Raw genomic sequence first — 21241 nt, forward strand, 5'->3', positions numbered from 1 at the left:
GTCAGATTTATGCCTTTGATCTTCTATACGTCTCTCTCCCAAGCACCCTGTCTAGTGTCCCCTTACCCCCCATCCTTCAATTTTAGAGGGGGGGGGGTTCTCGGCGGCTTATTTCCCATGTAGTTCCATAAATGAATCTTGGGCTCCTTTCTCAAAGGTTCTATATTAACTTTTTGAATAAATGCCAGAAACCAACTTAATGGAGCCAGGTGTAACACATAAATGTGATTTACACAGTACATAATATACCTGCCAGGGTACAGTACAGAGTCCACCTGGGTATAGACACATTTTTTCTCCACTTCCACACAAACATACACAGTTTCATATAGACCATTTAAGAACTTAATAAACTTTAATTGGAGCTAAATAGATTATCCAATATCTCTGCTAACATTTCCTTAACTGCTATGATCCTCATTTGAAAAAGGGATATTTGAAACTGGAATTGATTATTCACAGAATATTCATAAAGTGCACTTTGTTCCTGTTATTCACTGCCACATTCCACCCACAAAGATTGTTTTCAACAAAATATACACATTCTTATTTCCTACTGGTGGTGAGCAAAGAAAAAAAAAAGGTCAAGAGATGAAAGAACAAAAAGCCAAATAATTCTGTAGACTACTGGCCATTATTCAAATATGACATTTACTCTAAATAAAACTGATACCCCAAATCAGATTTCAACAGCAGTGACATGATTTTAGCAACATCATATTCATTTCTGAGTGTTGAAATCACTTTGTTTCTAACGCAAAGTGGGGGCACTCAAAAACTCACTGCCATTGAGTTGATTCTGACTCATAGTGAGCCAACCCATAGACTATTGTAAAACTGCCCTGTGGGATTTTCAGGCAATAAACCTTCAGCTGAGCAGAAAACCTCATTTTTCTGGGTTTGAATTGCTGACTTTGTGCCTAACAGTCCAAGCCTAGTGCCATGGAGTCAGTTCTGAAGAAGTGACACTAGTCATAAAATGAAATAATCCGTAGGTTGGATTGGTCCAAGTGTTTCTACAGGATTTTTAAGAAAATCAGAATAAATTTAAAAAGTGTTTTATTAATAGCAAATAAAATGATTGCGTTGCCCTCAATGGCTGAGGAAGGTTGTAAAGTAAGAACTAGACACCAAGAAAGCAGAATTTGGTCAAGTTTGAGATATGTTAGGTATCTGAGGAGTAGTTTTAAAGGAAAAACATATATATATATATATATATATATATATATATATATATATATATATACACACACACACATATATGTATAATTGTAGTTTGAATTTCAGTGGTAATGTTCAAGTGAAACTTTAGTAAGATGGTTTGTTTTTAAAGCCATATGACCAAATGAAATCAGCAATATAGAATGTGCTTGGAGATAATACGTTGTTGCTAGGTTCCATCAAGTCATTTCTGACTCATAGCAACCCAAGGTACAACAGAAGGACACACTACCTGGTCCTGTGCCTTCCTCACAATTGTTGTTAAGCTTGAGCCCAGCAGTACATCCACTGTGTCTATCTATCTAATTGAAAATCTTCCTCTTTTCACTGACAGCATATACTCGAGTATAAGCTGACCTGAATATTCACTGAGGGACCTAATTTTACCACAACAACTGCATTAAAAATGTGCTGAAAAACTTGGCTTATACTCAAGTTTATACAGTACCTACTATGTCACATCATGCCTTAAGCGTGTTCAGCATGATGTTCTAGTCCAGTGATTGGTCTCTCCTAACATGTCTCAAGCTGGTGAGGTGAATTCTTGCCATCCTTGCCTCTAAGGTACATTCTGGCTGTCCTTCCAAGACGGATTTGTTTGTTCTGTTGGCAGACCAGGTGTTTTCAGCAATCTTCTCCAGCACAATAATTTCAATGGCCCCATTCTTCTTCAGGTCTTACTCATTCAATGCCAGACTTTCACAGGAATAGAGGCAATTGAAAATATCATGACTTGGGTCAGGTGTACATTAGGACTCAAAGTAACATCTTTGCTTCCAACACTTTAAAGATGCTCGTGTGGCAGATTTACTCCTTGCAATGTGTGCGTTGATCTCCTGAGCATTGATTGGAAATCCAAGCAAGACACATTCCTTGGCAACCTCCGTCTTCACCATGCTGCCTAATGATCTAGTTGTGAGGATGTTTGTTTTATTTGATCGACATCAGCAATTGCTACAATCCGTATTTCCAGCAAACGTGTAAGCCATTATTGCAGCCACGGTATCAATTTATTTTGTTGAAGGTTCCCCTATTTTTAACTACCTCACTACTTTACCAAGCATGATGGCTTTCTCCAGGGACTGGTCTTTCTTGACAACCTATACAAAGAACCTGAAACAAAGTCTCGCCATCCTTGCCTCTAAGGAGCATTCTGGCTGTATTTCTTCCAAGACAGATTGCTTTGTCCTTTCAGAAGTCTGTGGTACTTTAAGTATTATTGTCCAGCACCACAATTTAAATCCATCTATTCTTCTTCACTGTTCCTTATCCAGTGTCCAAACTTCACATGCATAAGAGACAATTGAATATGCCATGGATGGTGTCCAGTCATGTCCTTGAAATAAAACCCTTGCTTTGTGACACTGTAAAGATGTCTGTTGCAGTAGATTTACTCAGTGCAATGCACCCTTAGGCATAGCATAGAAGCATTGTCAGATACTGAAGGGCTAATGAGCAGAAGCAGAAAGTTGTTGGAGATCATTCTAGAGGATTCGCCCTTGGGTGGAATGTACTCAAAATGTAAATGAAGAGACACTTCCTTAAAGTAGAGCCCACCGTGGTGATGCGAATGGAAGGAAGCGGGAGTGGAAGCAGAGGGATGCTCATTTGATGGTGGGGCAGGGCACAGCGCGAGGTAAGAAGAGCTATATGTAAATAAATCACCTCATTGACATAGCAGCTTATTCACTTCCTTAAGAAACTCTTTAATCGTGAATTTTGTCTGAGGTTCTGTGCAATTATTGCCTGGATATTATAACTGAAAGAAGTAAAATGAAGAACCTTAATTGAGACATTCCTTGGGGAACAAAATGAAGCATGAGGGAGCAAGATGAGGGCTGTGGGGTAGATGGAGGACAGTCTCCCAAAAGCATTATTGCAAAACGACCCTTGCTAACCTGGATGAATGAACAATTTCATAGTCATGATGAAAATAAGCAAAAGCAGAAATAAACCATATAACTATATAACTTTCCTGGGGTCTATCACCAGTATTTAATTTCTTAAAACATTTTTAATGAACCTCCATGATAATTATATATCATGCAAAAATCTATAAATATTATCCCTAGTGAATGAAAAAAAAAACAACATCAACAATCTTCTTAACTGAATTGACCTCTCTACTATGAATTCAAATGGCCTAGCTCATTCTCTTGGAAGCCACTATTTTGATTAACCCCCACCCCAAAGCACCACAACAAAATTAATAGGACTTATCACTAGTCAGTCACTGATCAAAGAGCATGTTCAATATGTTTTGTTTAACATAAGCTGTAAACTTAACAGAAATTGTATTTACTTACAGTCAGTTTAAGGGTGTCTTCTACTGAACTAATAAAATGAAGATTATTAATCCAGAATAAAATTATGGTAAAAAGGATGTTGCTTTATATGGGCCATGGATCCCAAGGAACACGGAGTAGCAATTTAGGGGTTAGATCTATGTAGGGAAGGAAACAAAAAATATGAGTGTAGAAACCTTAAATATATAGGATGGCGTTTCAAAAGTGCCTGGAAATGTTTCATTAATTTTAGTTCTATTTTTCTATAAAAGTTTTGAAGCTTACTTGTATATAATTGGGTAATACATGAAGAATGAGGTTGACTTTTAAGACATCTATTGTTTAATTCATTAATTTTTCTGACAAAGCAGAAATGATATTAAAATTTAAAGAAAAGCATTAAAAAATAAAATTAAATGGGTGAAATATTTATATGTACATAATATATTTAAGAAGTAGAAGATCCCGAATTTGAACATATTTTATCTACAGAGTTAATTACTTAACCCTAAACTACTGCATAATACTACCAATATTAAAATAAAGGGTAGTCTATTAAGGCTGCACATTTTTCTATAAACAGAAAGCATTACTTTATAACACTGTCCATCTCTCTGCCTTCAAAAAATTAAAAATATTCTTATTAGGTACAAACACAAACATATTGATGGCATCTGTATACATATATTGTGTGTCTATGAGGTATGGAAAATATGTATATATATTTCCATATTTAACCTTATGAAGTGCACATTTTAGTGCCATTAATTATATTTATGTGATTGATTACATTCAATATAATCTAGTATGTATTTTTCTTAAATGTATAGCCTCAAGTGGAAACAGTACACTTTAACTAATAAATTCCTAATTTCCTTTTTCAATTCAGGTAACAACTAATACAATTTAATCTCTATGTATTTGCCTATTCTAAATATTTTTATATAAGTGGAATCATATGAATTTTCATTTTGTATCTGACATTTAACAACATAGTATTTCTAAAGTTCATCTTAGTTAGAATATGAAATAGAACTTCAATTTTTTTACAACTGAAAAATATTTCACTATATAGATAACCACTTTTGTGTATTTATTTATTTTTTAATATATACAATTTTCAAAAATGTCTTTCCATCATTTTCTATGTTTTGTCTATTCTGAATAATACTGCAACGGACCTTAGAATGAAAACATTTGTTCAAGTCACTCGTTCAAGTCTTTTGTGTGTATACAAAAGGAGTAGAAATGCTACCTTATATAGTAATAATTTGTTTATCTATGTGTAAGTCCAGGTAGACTACAAAACAAATCCAGAGACACACATATATATAAGAAAGAGCTTTATATCTGTACATACCTGCCTTTAAACTTCTATAAATGTCATTTTCTTCCTAGTTATTTCTTCTATTTCCTTTTACTTTCTTCTTATTCCACTACCCTGTTTGGCCTTTCAGTAATTCATCTCATCTACATTGCCCTTGATCAAGCCCCACCAGGAATCCAACACCCCCTTCACTATGGATTTTAAATCATATGTTGTTCCCTTGTTCCTGGGTTTGTTGACACCCTCTCTCTTTTCCCTGCCTCCCCCTCAACCATGTCCCCCTTCAGAATCATCAGTCTCATTGTGTTTTCCTCCGGATTGTTTATCTGCTCATCTTATCTAAATACACATGCACAGACAATAATAAGCACAAAACAAGAAAAACAAAATAAACAAAAAGAGAAAAACATATAAATAGTTCCAGATCTGTTTGTTGACCCTTGGGGGTGTTTTCCGGTCAGTTTGATGGGGTGCCAGGCCATGGCCCCAAAGTCTATTTTGGTATTCCTTGGGGACTTCCTTGCTCTGCTCCCTTTGCTGTTCTGATGCACACTCTTAGTGTCTCATCCCGGTGTGGTGGGGTCAGAGCAGGCACAATCCCTGCACTGTGTCTGCAGTGTTGTCCCTGCAGTGCTGAGGGTCAGTGAGGGACATTGTTTCTTGTGGTGAGCATGGCCCTATGGTCCTCTCTGTGCACTGGGTGCTCTGAGCAGGAATATTGTCCAAAGGGCCAGGCTGTATACCTCTCTCTCTCTCCTTTCCTCTTCATTTCTTTGGCTCCTGTGTGCTCTGATCAGATGGCCCCTCTCCCTGAGCTACAACTTCAGTGCTGTCCTCTGAAGTGCATTCTTCTTACTGTGAGGGTGGGGATTCTACATAATGGGATTGGGGCCGGCCCTGCAGTCCTCTCTATTGGTTTGCTGTTTCTTGCTGTATGTTGCATTCAAAAAAATATATTTATATATAAAGATAGGGAACTACATGGACACTGGACCTCTACTCAAGTACTCCCTCAACACAAGAACACTTGTTTTACTAACCTGGCATTATATAATATAATAAACTCTTACAAGATACATGGTAACCAGATAGTTTCTCCCATGCTACAGGTTATATGTTTACTCTGCATATAAAAACGTTTTTTTCACAAAGTATTTCATTTTTTATGGTGTCCAAATTATGTTCTTTATTGTTATTGCTGTTCATGTTTTCTACACCATGTCTAAGTAAACAACATTTTAAAGCTTTATTCCAAGGACGTCATTTAAAAGTGTTATTATTTTACTTACAAACTTAGGCTATTGTCAGGCTCTCGAGTCAATTATGTCATTTTCCTCCTCTGAGTTACTTTTCACATATGGTGTAAGGTTTTAGTCCAACTTTCCTGAATTTTGAATGTGGATATCCACGTAGCTCGAAACTCTTTCCTCACTGAGCGGATTTGGCAGCTTGGCTGGAAGTACAAATTGCCCAGAGATGGGATGATCATTAGGCTGTTTACTTTCTATTAATGAGCTGCCGATAGCGAATGATTATCTTATGCTAAATCACCCTTATGTTCCCGGAGTAAACCTCACCTGGTCATTCTTAGAACCCTTTCAAAATGCTGCTAGATTCAGTTTGTTAGGTTGTTTTTTGTTTTTTGTGTAGAGGATATTTACACCTTTTATCAGCAGAGACGTTGCTTGGTAGTATCTTTTTGATTATTCAATTTCTGGCTTTGATATCAGGGTCATACAGGCTTCATTTAATGCATTAGGAAGTTTTCATATCACTTTATTTGGGAAGAATGTTGAGGAAGATTAATTTTCCAAAAAGATTTGGTATAATTCATCATTTAAATCATCTGCCAATTGACCTTAGCTTATTCAATGTGTTTTGTTTAATTACTGTTAGAAATTGTTTTAGGTCTACAAAGTCTACAAAGTCTAAAAAGTCTACAAAGTCTCAAGTCACCTTATATATTTTCATGTTTCTGAGAATTGGTTCATTTGAAGTAAATTCTGTAATCTGTTGGAACATCTCTAAGTTGATCTAACAAGTTGTGTGAATATTGAATATGTTAATGTCTTATATTAATATAATGAATATTGAAAACTATTATATAAATATTGTTTCACTTAACTTCTGTCAATATTTGCTTCATACAAAGGCTGTGAATGTACATTTATAATAGTTATAGCTTTTGATGAATTGGCTCTTTTGTCATTGTGCAATGTCCTTTTATTGTTTGCTGGAAGAAGTTTTAATGTAAAGATAATTTTGTAGGATATCAGACAGCTGCTCCTGCTCTTTTCGTGTTGCTATTTACATGGCACTTCATTTGTTCACCCTTCCCCCATTACTTCAGTACTTGTGTCTTTGGTTTTAAAATATCCTCTAGACAGCATATATATTTTTTTCAATGTTCAGAAAGTATTTATTTAATAAGTGCCTACACACAGTAAGTCTCTAAGTTAGCAGTGAAAAAACAGACTCAAATCTCTTTCTTAATGATATCGATATTCATATATGAGGGAAACAAGAATTAGGATCAGAGAGATCTTAGCTAGTAAAGTTTTATATATATATATATATATATATTTTAATCTTTTTATTGGGGCTCATAAGGCTCTTATCACAATCTGTACATACATCAATTGAGCAAAGCACCCTTATACATTCGTTGCACTCATCACTCTCATAATTCACCTTCCAATTGGGTTCCTGGATTCAGCTCGGTTTCCCTTTTTTTCCCCCCACCCCCCGCCCTCCCCAATCCCACCCCTGGTCCCTTGATAGTTTATAAATAATTATTATATCTTATCTTACACTCCCCGGCATCTCCCCTCACCCGCCTCCCCCTTGCCAATCTCCCAGAGAGGAGGTTACACATAGATCTCCGAGATCGGTTCTCCCTTTCTACATGCCCTTCCCTCCTGGTGTCACCACTCCCACCGCTGGTGTTGAGGGGTTCGTCTGTCCTAGATTCCCTGTGCCTCCAGATCCCCACGGAACCGCTGTACATCCTCTGGTATAACCAGGTCCGCAAGGCAAGGTAGGATTGGGGTCATGATGATTGGGAGGGGAAGAATATATATATTTAACAAAAAATACTAAAGACCTTTATAAGCATAATTATAAAACCCTATTACAGGAAACCAAAAGTGACCTTCACAAATGAATGACCCTCCCCTGCTCATGGTTAGGTAGGCTGAACATAGTAAAGGTGACAGTTCTTCCTAAAGCACTCTACAAGTTCAATGCTATACCAATCCAATTACCATCAACCTTCTTCAAAGAATTGGAAAAACTGACCACCAACTTCATATGGAGAGGGAAGAAACCCAGAATTAGCAGAGAACTCCTCAAGAAGAAGGACACAATTGGAGGACTCGCCCTACCTGATTTTAATGCCTACTACACAGCTACAGTGGTCAAAACAGCATGGTACTGGCACAATGATAGACACTCAGACCAGTGGAAAAGAATAGAAAGCCCAGGAGTAACATCATCAGCATATAGACAACTGATCTTCGACAAGGGTCCCAAAAACGTCAAGTGGGAAGCAGATGCCCTCTTTAATAAGTGGTGCTGGAAACAATGGATATCCACATGTAGAAAGTTGAAACAAGACGTCTACCTCACCCCATGCACAAGAATACACTCAAGGTGGATCATAGATCTAGAAGTCAAACCCCAAACCATCAGGACCATTAAGGAGGGAATCGGGATAATCTCAGAGCACTGGCCCAGGGAGCACATAGGCTCACTGCAACAGGGAAGGGGACACACATAGGTGAACTGGAAATTGACAAATGGGATCTAATAAGAATAAAACACCTGTGCACCTCGAAAGACTTTGCCAAGAGGGTGACAAGGCAACCCACAGAGTGGGAGAAGATTTTTAGTAATGACACATCAGACAAAGGGCTCATTACTAAAATCTACAACACCATCGTGACCTGCAAAAAGAGGAAAACAGTTAACCCCCTAAGGAAGTGGGCAAAAGAAATGAGAAGAACTTTCACCAGAGAGGAGATCAATATGGCCAATAAATATATGAGAAAGTGCTCGAAGTCCCTTGCCATAAGAGAAATGCAAATCAAAACAATCATGAGATACCACCTAACACCCCTGAGGCTAGCCCAGATCAGTAAATCAGAGAGCAACAAGTGTGGGAGGGGCTGTGGTGAAGTAGGAACCCTCCTCCACTGCTGGTGGTCGTGCAGATTTGTACAGCCACTGTGGAAAGCAATCTGGCGATACCTAAAGAAAATGGAAATTGATCTACCTTATGACCCAGCCATCCCTCTACTGGGCATATACCTGGTTGAAGCAGCAAATAAAACACGACCAGTCATATGCGCTCCAATGTTTATTGCGGCACAATTCACAATAGCAAAGACTTGGAAACAGCCTAAGTTTCCATCGATAGACGAGTGGATTAGCAAACTTTGGCACATACACACAATGGAGTATTATGCAGCACTGAAAAGCACCGATGAGCACATGAAACACGTTATTTCATGGGAAGAGCTGGAAGGAATTATGTTAAGCGAGGTAAGCCAGACCCAAAGGGACAGGTACAACATGAGTCTCCTGAGGTAAGTACAATCAGCATGACAGAAATAGAACAATAAACATCCATCCCACAATAAACGGGAGGAAGCATAGATAGTTGGAGGGAGGACAGGCCACACCTAGGTAGGTACATGAGAGCCCAGCATAAAGAAGGAGTAGTGGGGTAGGGAGAGGGAGAACCGGGAGGGGGAGAATCCAAATGGATGGTATGGGGGGGGGGGCAGGGTACTAACCCACCAGGGGGAGAGTATCGGTTGTGTCCCCACAGATCTGGAACATGCATACGGACCCCAACACGACACACCAAACAAGGAGGGAAACGCAAAGTACAGAGGTCTACACAAAGAGGCTAGACGACAAGCAGGCCCAAACCAGAATTAGGCTGACCCCCACACTCGAAGGGAATACCACAGAAAACAAAAATAGATCGTCTGGAGTGGGAAAGGAACTGACCCACCACACCACATCCAGAAGGAAGCTGAAACAAAAGAAGGAGAAAGGACATAGTGGAGTACACCTGGGTCCACCAAGCCCAAAGTCGATAGACCAGCTAGAAGAGCCCATCATACAGAGAGGACCATTCAGCTGACCACACTACGAGATACGACATCCTGCACCAACACATGGCCCTACACGGGACAGCATCTGAGACAGCATATGTTTTGATAGTGTTTTCTTATTCATTTGATGGAGCTCTGTTTATTATTTTCTTAGAAACTACCTGTTTTATATTGACATTATTTTAACTTTAATAACTTACAAAACATTTATACTGCTACTCTTCCCATACTTTATGGTTCTACTTCCATACAAATCTTTACACATGGTATATCCAAGAATATAAACTTATATTTTTATTCTCTTGCCTTTAAAGTATGTAGAACCGAGAAAATCAAATTACAAACCAAAAATACTATAAAACTGACTTTTACATTTTTCCATGAAATTAACTTACTATATCACATTCAAATTACTGTTCAGGATCATTTCATTTCAATCTGAAGGACTTATTTAGTATTTCTGGCAGTATAGTGCTCATAGTGACAAACTCTCAATTTTTGTATACCTGGGAACATCTTAATAATGCTCCAAATTTTGAGGAAAAATTTTTTTTCCAGGTACAGAATATAAGAACAGGGCCAAGAAGAAAACTTGATTTGTAATTTTCAAGGGCTTTAAAATATCTCTCCTTGGCTTCTTGCCCTAAGTTTGCTGAAGAGAGCCAGTACTTAACTTATTTATGCGACAATCCACTGCTCTGTTTGCTGCTTTCAAAATTTCTCTTTATTTTTAGCTTTCTAAAGATTGCTAGTAATTTGTTTTTGTGTGTATCTTTTGGGTTTTAACCTACTTGGAGTTCATTGAGTTTCTTCAATATGTAGCTTGAGCTTTTTGAATATATATATATATATATATTCACATCTTTTCATGTGCTTTTGAAAGCCTCTGTTTCCAAAAGAAACTCTCTCCCTATCTTCTCCTTCCAGTCTTTTGCTTATTAAAGAAAAAATCAGAAGTGATTGTCTGTCTCAATTATATCCTTTAATTCCAGGTGGCTGTGGGTGAGTATAGACTTAGTTCGTTGCCCACTGTCCTCAATTCTGTGCCAGCTGTGAAACAGTCCCACTGAAGAGGGGCATTTTGTTCTTGTTCTATGCAGACTCATTAGAAAAGACAAACAATAATTTGGTAATAGACGCTCTTTAGATCCATCCAGTCATCATATTGACCTTCTTGGAGAGCTACCTCTGTAAGACGATGGTGCTGAACGAGGGAAATGATAAAGTGTACGTGAATCAAAAGCAACTCTTTGCTAGCATGTAGATGTTGCCTTTTCTTGATTTAACATTTTCTTACTGAATGCAACCCTTCACCTTAGTTGGGGTACCAAGTTTGTCAGCAATGGTTTCTAGAGTTCTGGCAAAGTTGATTCCACCAGGCGCACATGTGTGCTTGTGTGTTTTCACAGAAGGATGATATGCTTTGGACATGCATTTGTCTAATGTTAATCTATATGGGTGTGTGTGTGTGTGTGTGTGTGTGTGTGTGTGTGTTCACCCGGGTAGACCAGAGAAACAAATCCATAGACACACTTGTATGTATATAAGAGACTTGTATGTATATAAGAGAGAGTTTTATATCAAGGGTAACTATACATTAAGAAAGCATCCCAACCCAGTCTAGTCCAAGCCCATAAGTCTGATATTAGCCCATATGTCTGACACCAGTACATAAAGTCCTCTTCAGACACATGAAACACATGCAATGATGCCAAATTCAGGACAATCACAGATCAATGGCTAGAAAGTCTTTGTATCCAGTGGCATTGTAAGCATCTCAGCGCTGGCAGGGGTCTCCACGTGGCTTCTCCAGCACCTAGGGCTGCATCAGAGTAGGTCTGTGTGTCTTCTCCTCAGGGATGTCTCACAGGAAATCAGCCTTGTCAATAATGAATTTCTAAGGTAGTGAGTCAAGAGAAAAAAGTCTTCTGCCTCCAAAGAAGAAATACAGGATTTCCCAGAATTCTCAGGAGAAGGCCATGCCCACACAGAGGCCTCCTTGATGATCTGATTGACAGGCTAGACTCCACCCCTTCACTCTTAATCCTCAAATTTACAAATGATTCTATAACTACCACAGGGTGCTTGATGTAAATTTATGTTCCAGATTGAATTTTATAAAGCATCCATGTAATGAGCGGGTAAGTAGAGCCCGAAAGCTTCCTCCGTGTGTGTTTTTGCATTTTTTCTTTCTGAGAATGCCGTAGTCGAGTTTACCCTCATATAAGGGAGAAGTTCAGCAAAACTTCCGTTGTGATGAATGCCAAGATTGTCACAGAAATTCCAGGGTTTCCCAAGGAAAAATGTGATCATATTTTCTAATCATTTATGAAAATGGAATTAAGGATTTGGGACCCACCAACAGTCTCATTGTTAGGCCTCAGTGATTTTTCTTTCATATCACAATCATAGCAAAAAATTTTGATTTTGAAAACTTCTTTTTCCAAATTTTCAGTGCTATTTTACATTTGAATACATATTTTCAGTTTGGCCATTGTACTTATCATATGAGAAAGACATATATCTGGGGGAAGATATGATGTTAAAAGGTATATTAGTAAAGAAAACTGTCTTAGATACTCATGCTAACACTGAATCCTAATTATAATTTGAGTTCTCAGTATTGAAAGGGAAATATAATTTGCTTACTAGATAACAAAACATATAAAATAAAAATATCAAAGATATATAAAGCAACAGAGAAATTTTAAGTCAGGAAGACTGTGGGAGATGAGTCCTATGAATATTTAGCTCTCTGACATTTTACAATTTGTTGCAGATGAGATATAATCTGTAGATGCCACTTGACTAAATTATTGTCAGCTTCGTTACATGTATCAAGGAGTTCTGGCAGAGTTGTGAGATGCACAAGGTCAATGGTTCAAAACTATTAGCTACTCTTTATGAGAAAGATGAGGATTTTTACTATCATAAATATTTACAGTTTTAGAAACACATAGGGATAGTGTACTCAGTCCTTTAGAGTCACCATGGGTTGAAATCAACTTGAAGGTCTTGAATTTTGTCTTTGCTCTTTTGGGGCACACATATCTGATACAGTCTCCTTACTTTCACTGAGTTTTTGTACTAGACTGAGTTGACTAGAAAAACAAATCCAGAGACATTCATATGTGGGTAAGAAAGAGCTTTCTATCAGAGAGCAATTGTATACTTAGACAAACCCCAGCCCAATCCAGATCAAGTCTGTATGTCTGATATTAGGCTATAAGCGCAATCCCAGTCCATGAAAACTTCTTCAGACTCAAGTTGACACTCGCAATGATGCTGAATGCAAGAAGATCACAGACTGATGGGTGAAAATTCTTGTGGATCCAGTTGTGGTAGAAGCATCTCAGCACTGGCGTGGGTCTCACGTGGCCCCTCGAGTTCTCTGAGTGTGGTCCTCAACAGAAAGGTGAAGCAGTGAGAAGGGATCCTCACAGGTCTCAGCAAGTCTTCCAGAATCCTCATGAGAATGCCAGGCCCACAAGAAGGCACCACCAGATGAGGACCTGATTGACAGGTAAACTTAACCCTTTCACTGTGATTACCCTCAAGCTGACAAGAGATTATGTAGGAACCACAGTTATTAATGACACAATTATCATCATCTAATCTGTCATATTATGAAAGACAATCTCACCATAGTTAGCAATATACCCTCTAAAGAACAGCCCAGATGCAATATCATCAGTCCTATCATAACAAATTAGTGTCTGTCTTATCTACCTTATTATATACTGTGGGCCTTTAGCTTTCATCTACTTACAGAAAATATATTTTGTCAATATAATCAGAAATAAGTTATGATGCATTACAAGGCAAGTACATTTATTTGGCTAGCTCTTTCAAGTGACAAGTTCAATTAAGACTGTTTATTCGTGTATGTCATACTTCTCGCTTTATCTTCTTCAAAGCAGATTTCCTTTGTAAAATATTAACAAGAAAAGGAAATTTATACAAATGCTATGTATGACTAGTACAAAAAATAAAATATATTTCTGCAGTCTTTGCTCAACTTATGACAAACAACATTGAAGAAATGTAATGATTAGATAGTGATTTGATAAAGAATTATAGCTGAAAAATTTATAGATAAAACTCCCTCTAGTAATACCAGATACAATCTATGTTAAAAAAGGTTGATACGGCAATATGTATGTTGAACATACGCTATGTGAATGTTAATTCTTCTTAAAAATTAAATTAACTAGAAAATATCAATTGAAAGTGTAAAAGCTGTAAAATATTATTTTATACAATATTGTTTTTAAATTAAATTTCCATTTCATCTACTAAAGAAAATGGATTCTGATTTTTGTGTCATCACAATAAGCAGTGTTCACATTCAGATTTGGCTTCACTTATCATATTCCTCCAAGATTTAGGGTTATTTTTCTGTCAAGAAGTATAAAAGAAGCAAAAAAAAATGTAGCATAAATGAAGGTTCTCTTTTAATAAGTGAAACCTTACCTTAGTGACCTATAGTTATAAAGTGTCATATTCTTTACCATGCTCTCTTCGAAAACTCCCCCAAAAGTAATGCTTGCTGGAAACAGTTCTAACCTTAAATCCATTAAAACTTTCCTTGAACTTTAATTAAAACTATTTTCTTGCTTTCACTTATCCTTCTTGAAAACTGTACCAAATACATTACAATTTTCTTTATATTAGTAGATAAAAATCTATATTCAACTAGCTATTTACCAGATGCTCCCTAAAAAATGTCTCAGATAAAATCACTAAGATTGAGTTGTTTCATTATTTTTAATTATATATATGAAGAAGCATCAAAAAACTTGTGGAAAAATGCCATTCATTCGCAAACGTTGTTAAGGGCTTCAGAAGAGTAAGCAAGGTTGGGTCATGTGCATATGTGCATATCAGAGGATGTAAATAAGCCTTCTCCAATCCTGATGCCACGTTCTACTTCATACACTCCAGCTTCTCTGAAGATGTACTCAGCTTGCAGATTGACTGAGTATCATGAGAGAGCACCATCCTGATGTACTCCTCTCCTAATTTTCAACCATGCACTGTTCTCTTGTGTTTGTACAATTGTCTCTTGATCTTTTTACAAATTCCACATGAGCATAATGAAGTGTTCTGGAATTCCCATTCTCCTTAAAACTATTCATAGTTGATTTGCAGAAAGTGAGGAGGACTTGAAGCACTTGTTGATGACGATTGAGGATTATAGCCTTCGGTATGTATTATAACCCAATATAAAGAAGACCAAAATCCTTACAACTAGACCAGATGGTGACATCATGATAAAGAGAGAACAGACGGATGTTGACAAATATTTCGTTTTGCTTGAATCCACAATCAATATTCCTGGAACCAGCAGTCAAAAGATAAAATGACACCTTGCAGTGGGTAAATCTGCTGCACAATTCATCTTTAAAATGTTGAAAAGCAAAGATGGGACTTTAAAGACTAAGGCACACCTGATACATACTAGGGTATTTTCAAGGACCTCATTTATAGGCATGTGAAATTTGGACACTGAATGAAGGAAACTAAAGATCGATCCATGCATTTGAATTATGGTGCAGGTGAAGAATATTGAAATTATCATGAACTGCAAAACAACTAACAAATCTGTCTTGAAAGAAGTACAACCAGAATGAGCCTTAGAGGCAAAAACTTTGGACATGTTTTCAAGACAGATGAGTTCCTGGAGGAGGGTGTCTTGCTTGGTAGAGTAGAGGGACAGCGAAAAAGAAACGAGGAAGTTTTTCATCAAGACAAACTGGCACACAGCCTAAAACAATGAGCTCAAGTATAAGAATAATTTTGAGGCTCACTCAGGACTGGGCAGTGGTTTTTTTCTGTTGTAAATAGGGTATATATAGTTTTCTATTACGATGTAATGTTTCAGAATATTTTCTCAGGAGATTATATTTACAGTTTCCTTTTCTAAACTGTGTCATGTAATAAAACAGACAATAATGCTTTCTAATTAGAAAAATCACTAAGGTCAAATCTAAAAGTGTATTACAGAAAATAAGTTCAAATGAGTGGGAAGACACTGGATTCTTAGATATAGAAAACATTATGGGATTTATAGATAAGTACAAAGTGCTCAAATATATGTAACGTTTTACTGGGACAATATACTGTACAAAGATTTGTTGTGCTCTATTGTAAATTGTCTGCAAGTCAAGATATAGTTATCTAAACTTTGTCACAACAACACGATTTATTAATACCTCATTGAATGTGATAAATATACATTTATAAATATAAAATATAATATAAATACATAATACAAATATATATAAATGTGATAAATACACATTCTGTTATCAAAAAATACCCATTCAGAAAATAATATGAATAGCAAATTATGTTAATTAGTGATAACCAAAGATGTGTGAAATTTAATTGATTCTGGATCATAGTCACGCCTATATAATCACAGCGTAAAATAATACCATAGGATTTACTAGACTGAAGTCTTTTCTAGAGCAGAACACCAGATCTTTCTCCCAAATAATTCCTAGTAGGTTCTAATTGTGAACATTTGGGCTAGTGGTCTAGCAATTCACGATTGGTCACCAGGCATGCTATAGAGGATAGATAGCTATTTAATATATTTTCTGCTTGCTAATTCTTACCTATCTATAAAAAGTCTGTAAAAACTTTAGGGAGCTAAACTACATTTTGTACCACTCTTTACAAGTTTATTGCCTTCCATTCAATTTTGGGTGAGGTGACCCTAAAAGACAGGGCAGAACTGCCCCATAAGGTTTCAAGGCCATAAATCTGTATGGTAGCAACCTGTTACACCATCCTCTCAACGTGCAATGGCAGGTACAGCAATCTTCCTGTGTGCACTCAGATACTGAACCACCGAGGCAACAACACTCCTGCTTCTAGAAGGCAGAGGTTACTATATTTCTCAAGCCTGCCTGATGGGTGGGAATTTTTTTTCACAGCTGTAGTATGAAGTTAGTGAGCAGTTCATGAGAAGCATAACTCTAGTCAGCATGACCATGTCAAAGTGGTGGTCTCACTAAATGGCAGTAAATCTCCTCTCCTCATTCATTTCCCTTGAACTGTTATCTTGCTTTGCCACGTGTGCTGCAGGACAGGAATCCCAATGCTTCAGTGCGGGCGGGGTCTGACTGCTATTGTTGTTAGATACCATCTAGCTGGCTCTGACCCCCAGAGACCAACTTGTCCTACGCCACCATGTCTGCTCTGACTCACAGCCACCTTATCTATATACAGCGGAAGGAAACGTTGCCAGGCCCTGCACCTTCCTCCCACAGGAGGATGGTGCATTTTTGACTGGTATGCGCCATTCAGGAAACCGAGACTTTGTGGACAACAAAACTGAATACTGCCCAGCCCAGTACTACCCTCTCATTAGGGGCTATGCTTGAGCCCATGGGTGCAGCACTGTGTCAATCCATTTCATTAAGAGTTTTCTCTTTCTCACTGACTCAGTTCTTCTCAGAGACTGAGCTTTCCCAAGAACATATGCAAACTACATGAGGCAGTCTCCCCATCCTCCCTTCTCAGAAGCATCCTAGCTATTCCTGCTCCCCAGCAGACTTGTGCATTCTCATGGCAAGCTCAGTGTTTTCTTCACCAGCCGCACAATGCAAATGCATTAGTGCCTCTGTGGTTTCCTTATTTGGAGTCCTGCTTGCAGGCGGATATCAGGCCATTGAAAATACCGTGGTTGATGTCAGGTGCACCTTAACCTTAAACGTAACATCTTTAACACTTTGAAGATGTATCATATATAAGATTTGTCCAATGCAATTTGTCCTTCCATTTCTTGACTGCTGTGTCAGTGAGCATTGACGCTGGATCCAAGAAAAATGGATCATTTTCTAAAATAATCATTATGCTATCTATGAGGTGGTGACTTCAGTCCCAATAAAAAGCACTGAAATTTTGCCTGGCGACAGAGCAGAGCATTCATAGTATGCATCTTCCCCATGAAGCTAGCATGGAGCAACTTGCTCTGGGTTAGTACACCCAGTGGCGTCACCTGGGAAAGTTCTATTCTGGTTACAGTGAATATTTTATTTTGAAAGCAGTTTCACTTGAACCTCATTTTATGTGATGGCTGATTTAAAAACCAACCGTATGTGGCTGTGCAATTTTGTTTTGTGCTTCGGGAAGAATGTTGCAGAAACTGTTGTGATGTGGCACACAGACTACAAGGACAGCACTGTGGGGAAACCTCAAGTGTATGAGTGAGTTTCTTGCTTCAAAAGAGGTGAAATGATGATTGATGACATACTTCCTGCTGGACATCATCAATTTCACAGACCCTTCATCAAGCTTTCTATTTAGAGGTTCTGAAAAGATTGCATAACACCGTGTGACAAAAGGCTGATTTGTGGCAGATTGGGGATTGTTTTTGCCACCACGACAATGCACCTGATCATGCTTCCATTTCAGTTGCCAGTATAGGGCTAAAACAAAGGGGGGGGGGATACTGCTCTTGACCCATGCACCTTATTCACCTGACTGTGCTTGGTTTGACTTCTCTTTCTTTCCAGGAATGCAAAAGGACATGGAAGGGCAGTGGTATGGCGATGTAGAAGAGACGAGGAAAAGGGAAAGGATGTGTAGAAATTGCAGCCAAGCCGCCTGCCCGAAGGCATTGGAGAGATGCGGTGATGGAGCCTTCTTGTGGACAGCAACCCCTCGTCCTGCCATTGCCGAGCCCACGGAGCAGTTCAATGATGAAGATGGCTTGCCAGAGAAGCTGATGCGGAAGACTCAACAGTATCCTACGGAAAGAGAACGGCCTCCACGTTTTGCCCAGCCTGGGACATTTGGATTTGAGTATGCATCTCAATGGAAGGCTCTCGACGAAATGGAAAACCAGCAGCGGGAGCAGGTTGATAGAAACATCAGAGAAGCCAAAGAGAAACTAGAGGCAGCAATGGAAGCAGCCAGGCACGAACACCAGTGAATGCTAATGAGGCAAGATCTCTGGAGGCGTCAGGAAGAACTTAGCCACTTGGAAGAACTCAGAAACCAAGAACTGAAAAAACAAATACAACTAAGACATGAAGAAGAGCATCATCGAAGTGAAGAAGAAATAAGACACAGAGAACGGGAAAAACATAGATGGCAGCAAGAGGGTTTTAAGCCAAACTATATGGAAAATTTTAAAGGGAGCAATCAAATGAGAGCACAGGAAATGAGAATGGGTGATATGGGTCTCCATGGAGCAATAAACATGGGGATTGTGTTTAGCCCAGCACCTGCTGGTAACAAAGGTCCTCCCCCAAAGATGGGTATGAATATGGACAACAGAGGAACTATACCTGGCCCACCCATGGGTCCTGGTCCTGCCATGGGACCAGGAGGAGCTGAAAATATGGGAACCCCAATGATGGAGCAGTGCACAATGGTAGATTTCCACAAGGGCCACCATCTCAGATGGGGCACCTATGGGTAGCAGAACAGGCTCTGAAGCCCCTCAAGCACCAATGAGTGGTGTTGGTCCTGTGACTGGTGGTCCAGGTGGTTTGGGCAGGGGAAGCCAAGAGGGAAATTTTGACGGCCCCAGTGAGCGCCGTAGATATTAAACCTCCTTTCATTTCCTGCTCTTTAGTGAAAGAAATCCAGTGCTATACCTTTACACGTTATGCGCTGCCTGGAAGAAGTGAATGAATTGTTGATGCGTGTAGAATTTAAGACTTCTCTTATAAAACTTGAGGTTTTGTAGCTCTCTTTATTCATGAGTTTTGTAGATTCATAGAGCGGTGATGCTCATCACTGTGAGCGCTCAGATGTGCAGGGGCCTTCAGCTGAATGTAAGTATGGCAGTACTGTGAGCTCTGTAGTTAATCTCAATCAAGAGTCTAATTCGAATTAATTTAAAATCTTATTGGTGTTATTCTCTTATGGTTTTACTAAACGTGTTGTGGGGGAACATTTTGATTGTTAGCTAAGCCCAGTCATTTAAATATGAAGATGATTTACTCCATTTTATTTTGTGCTCCTTATAGTACTGAAGTTTACAAACTGAGTTAAACCTACTGTCAGTAGTGAGTAGTGAGAGAAGTGCCTTTCGGGGGGAAATGGGGAGTATACATTTGTATAAACCATGACTATTCTGTGATTCAGAATTGCTGTCTTCATTTCATATAAATTATGAATAATCATATATTCTTCGAAGGAATATTAAGGATATCTTTAAAAACCATTCCGGTTCTTGTGGGGAACTCCATTGCATTACTCCAGTTGGGAGGAGTTTGTTGTTGTTGTTTTCGTTGTAATTACATGGAATCCATTGTCTGACCTTCACCATTAGGTGCTTCCAGTCTCTTGGCTTTCAGTAAGCAAGATTATCATCGACATATCACAAGTTGTTAATAAAAAGTCCTCCAAATTTGACGCCACGGTCTTCTTTATGTGGTGCCGTTTCTCAAATTCTTTGCTCAGCTTACAGATTGAAGAAGTATGGTGAAAGGATATGCCCTATGTCATCCCCGATTTTAAACCAAGCAGTGCCACCGTATGTTGTGTGATCTATTGACTTTTGGCTATATGAACACAACAAAGTGTTCTGGAATTCCAGCTATTGGTAATGTAATCTACAGTTCACTAGTATCCACACAGTAAAAGACCTTGACGTCGTAGATAAATACAAGTAAATATTTTCCTGTATCAACTGCTTTCATAGAAGATGCATCAGACGAAGCAATGCTATCCCTCATTTGAAGTCCTGTTCTGAATTCAGCTTAAATGTCTGGCACGTCTCTGTTGATAGACTGCCGCACCTGCTTTTGTTTGTTTAGTTTTATTTTAATTATTTTCAGCAAAATTATATGATGTGCCAAAATTGTACTTGCATTAATGATGTTGTTCTATAACTCCCACATTCTATTTAGTCACCTTTCTTTGAAATATGTGTACATCTTCTAGTTTGTTGGCCAGGATGCTGTCTTCCAAATTTCTTGTCATAGATTGGTGAATGCTTCCAATTCTGCATATGTTTGTTTAAATAATTTAATTGTTACATTCCATCAATTTCCTAACACCTCCAGTGAAGCTTGGTCTTATCCCTATAATTTCATATGTTTTACATATAATGTAATATGCTATTTCTTGAAAATGGACCAATCATTTTTGCGATAATGACTGTATACTATTCCTATCTTCTTTTGAAGCTTCTTGAGTCACTCGATAGTTTTTGCCTATAGGATTTTCAATACTGAAACTCAGGCTTGAATTTTTTCTTCAGTAATTTTAGCTTGCGATATGGTTTGCTGTTACATTTTGTTTTTCTAACTCCAGCT

The 21241-nt window shown here is 38.2% G+C and overlaps 1 pseudogene; it reads left to right on the forward strand.

The window, feature by feature from the left end:
* The first annotated feature begins 18356 nt into the window (after positions 1–18356).
* On the forward strand, positions 18357–19525 carry LOC142452365 (paraspeckle component 1 pseudogene; annotated as a pseudogene).
* Positions 19526–21241: the final 1716 nt, after the last annotated feature.

This window comes from Tenrec ecaudatus, chromosome 7 (genome assembly GCF_050624435.1).
Source record: "Tenrec ecaudatus isolate mTenEca1 chromosome 7, mTenEca1.hap1, whole genome shotgun sequence".
Taxonomy (NCBI): Eukaryota; Metazoa; Chordata; class Mammalia; order Afrosoricida; family Tenrecidae; genus Tenrec; species Tenrec ecaudatus.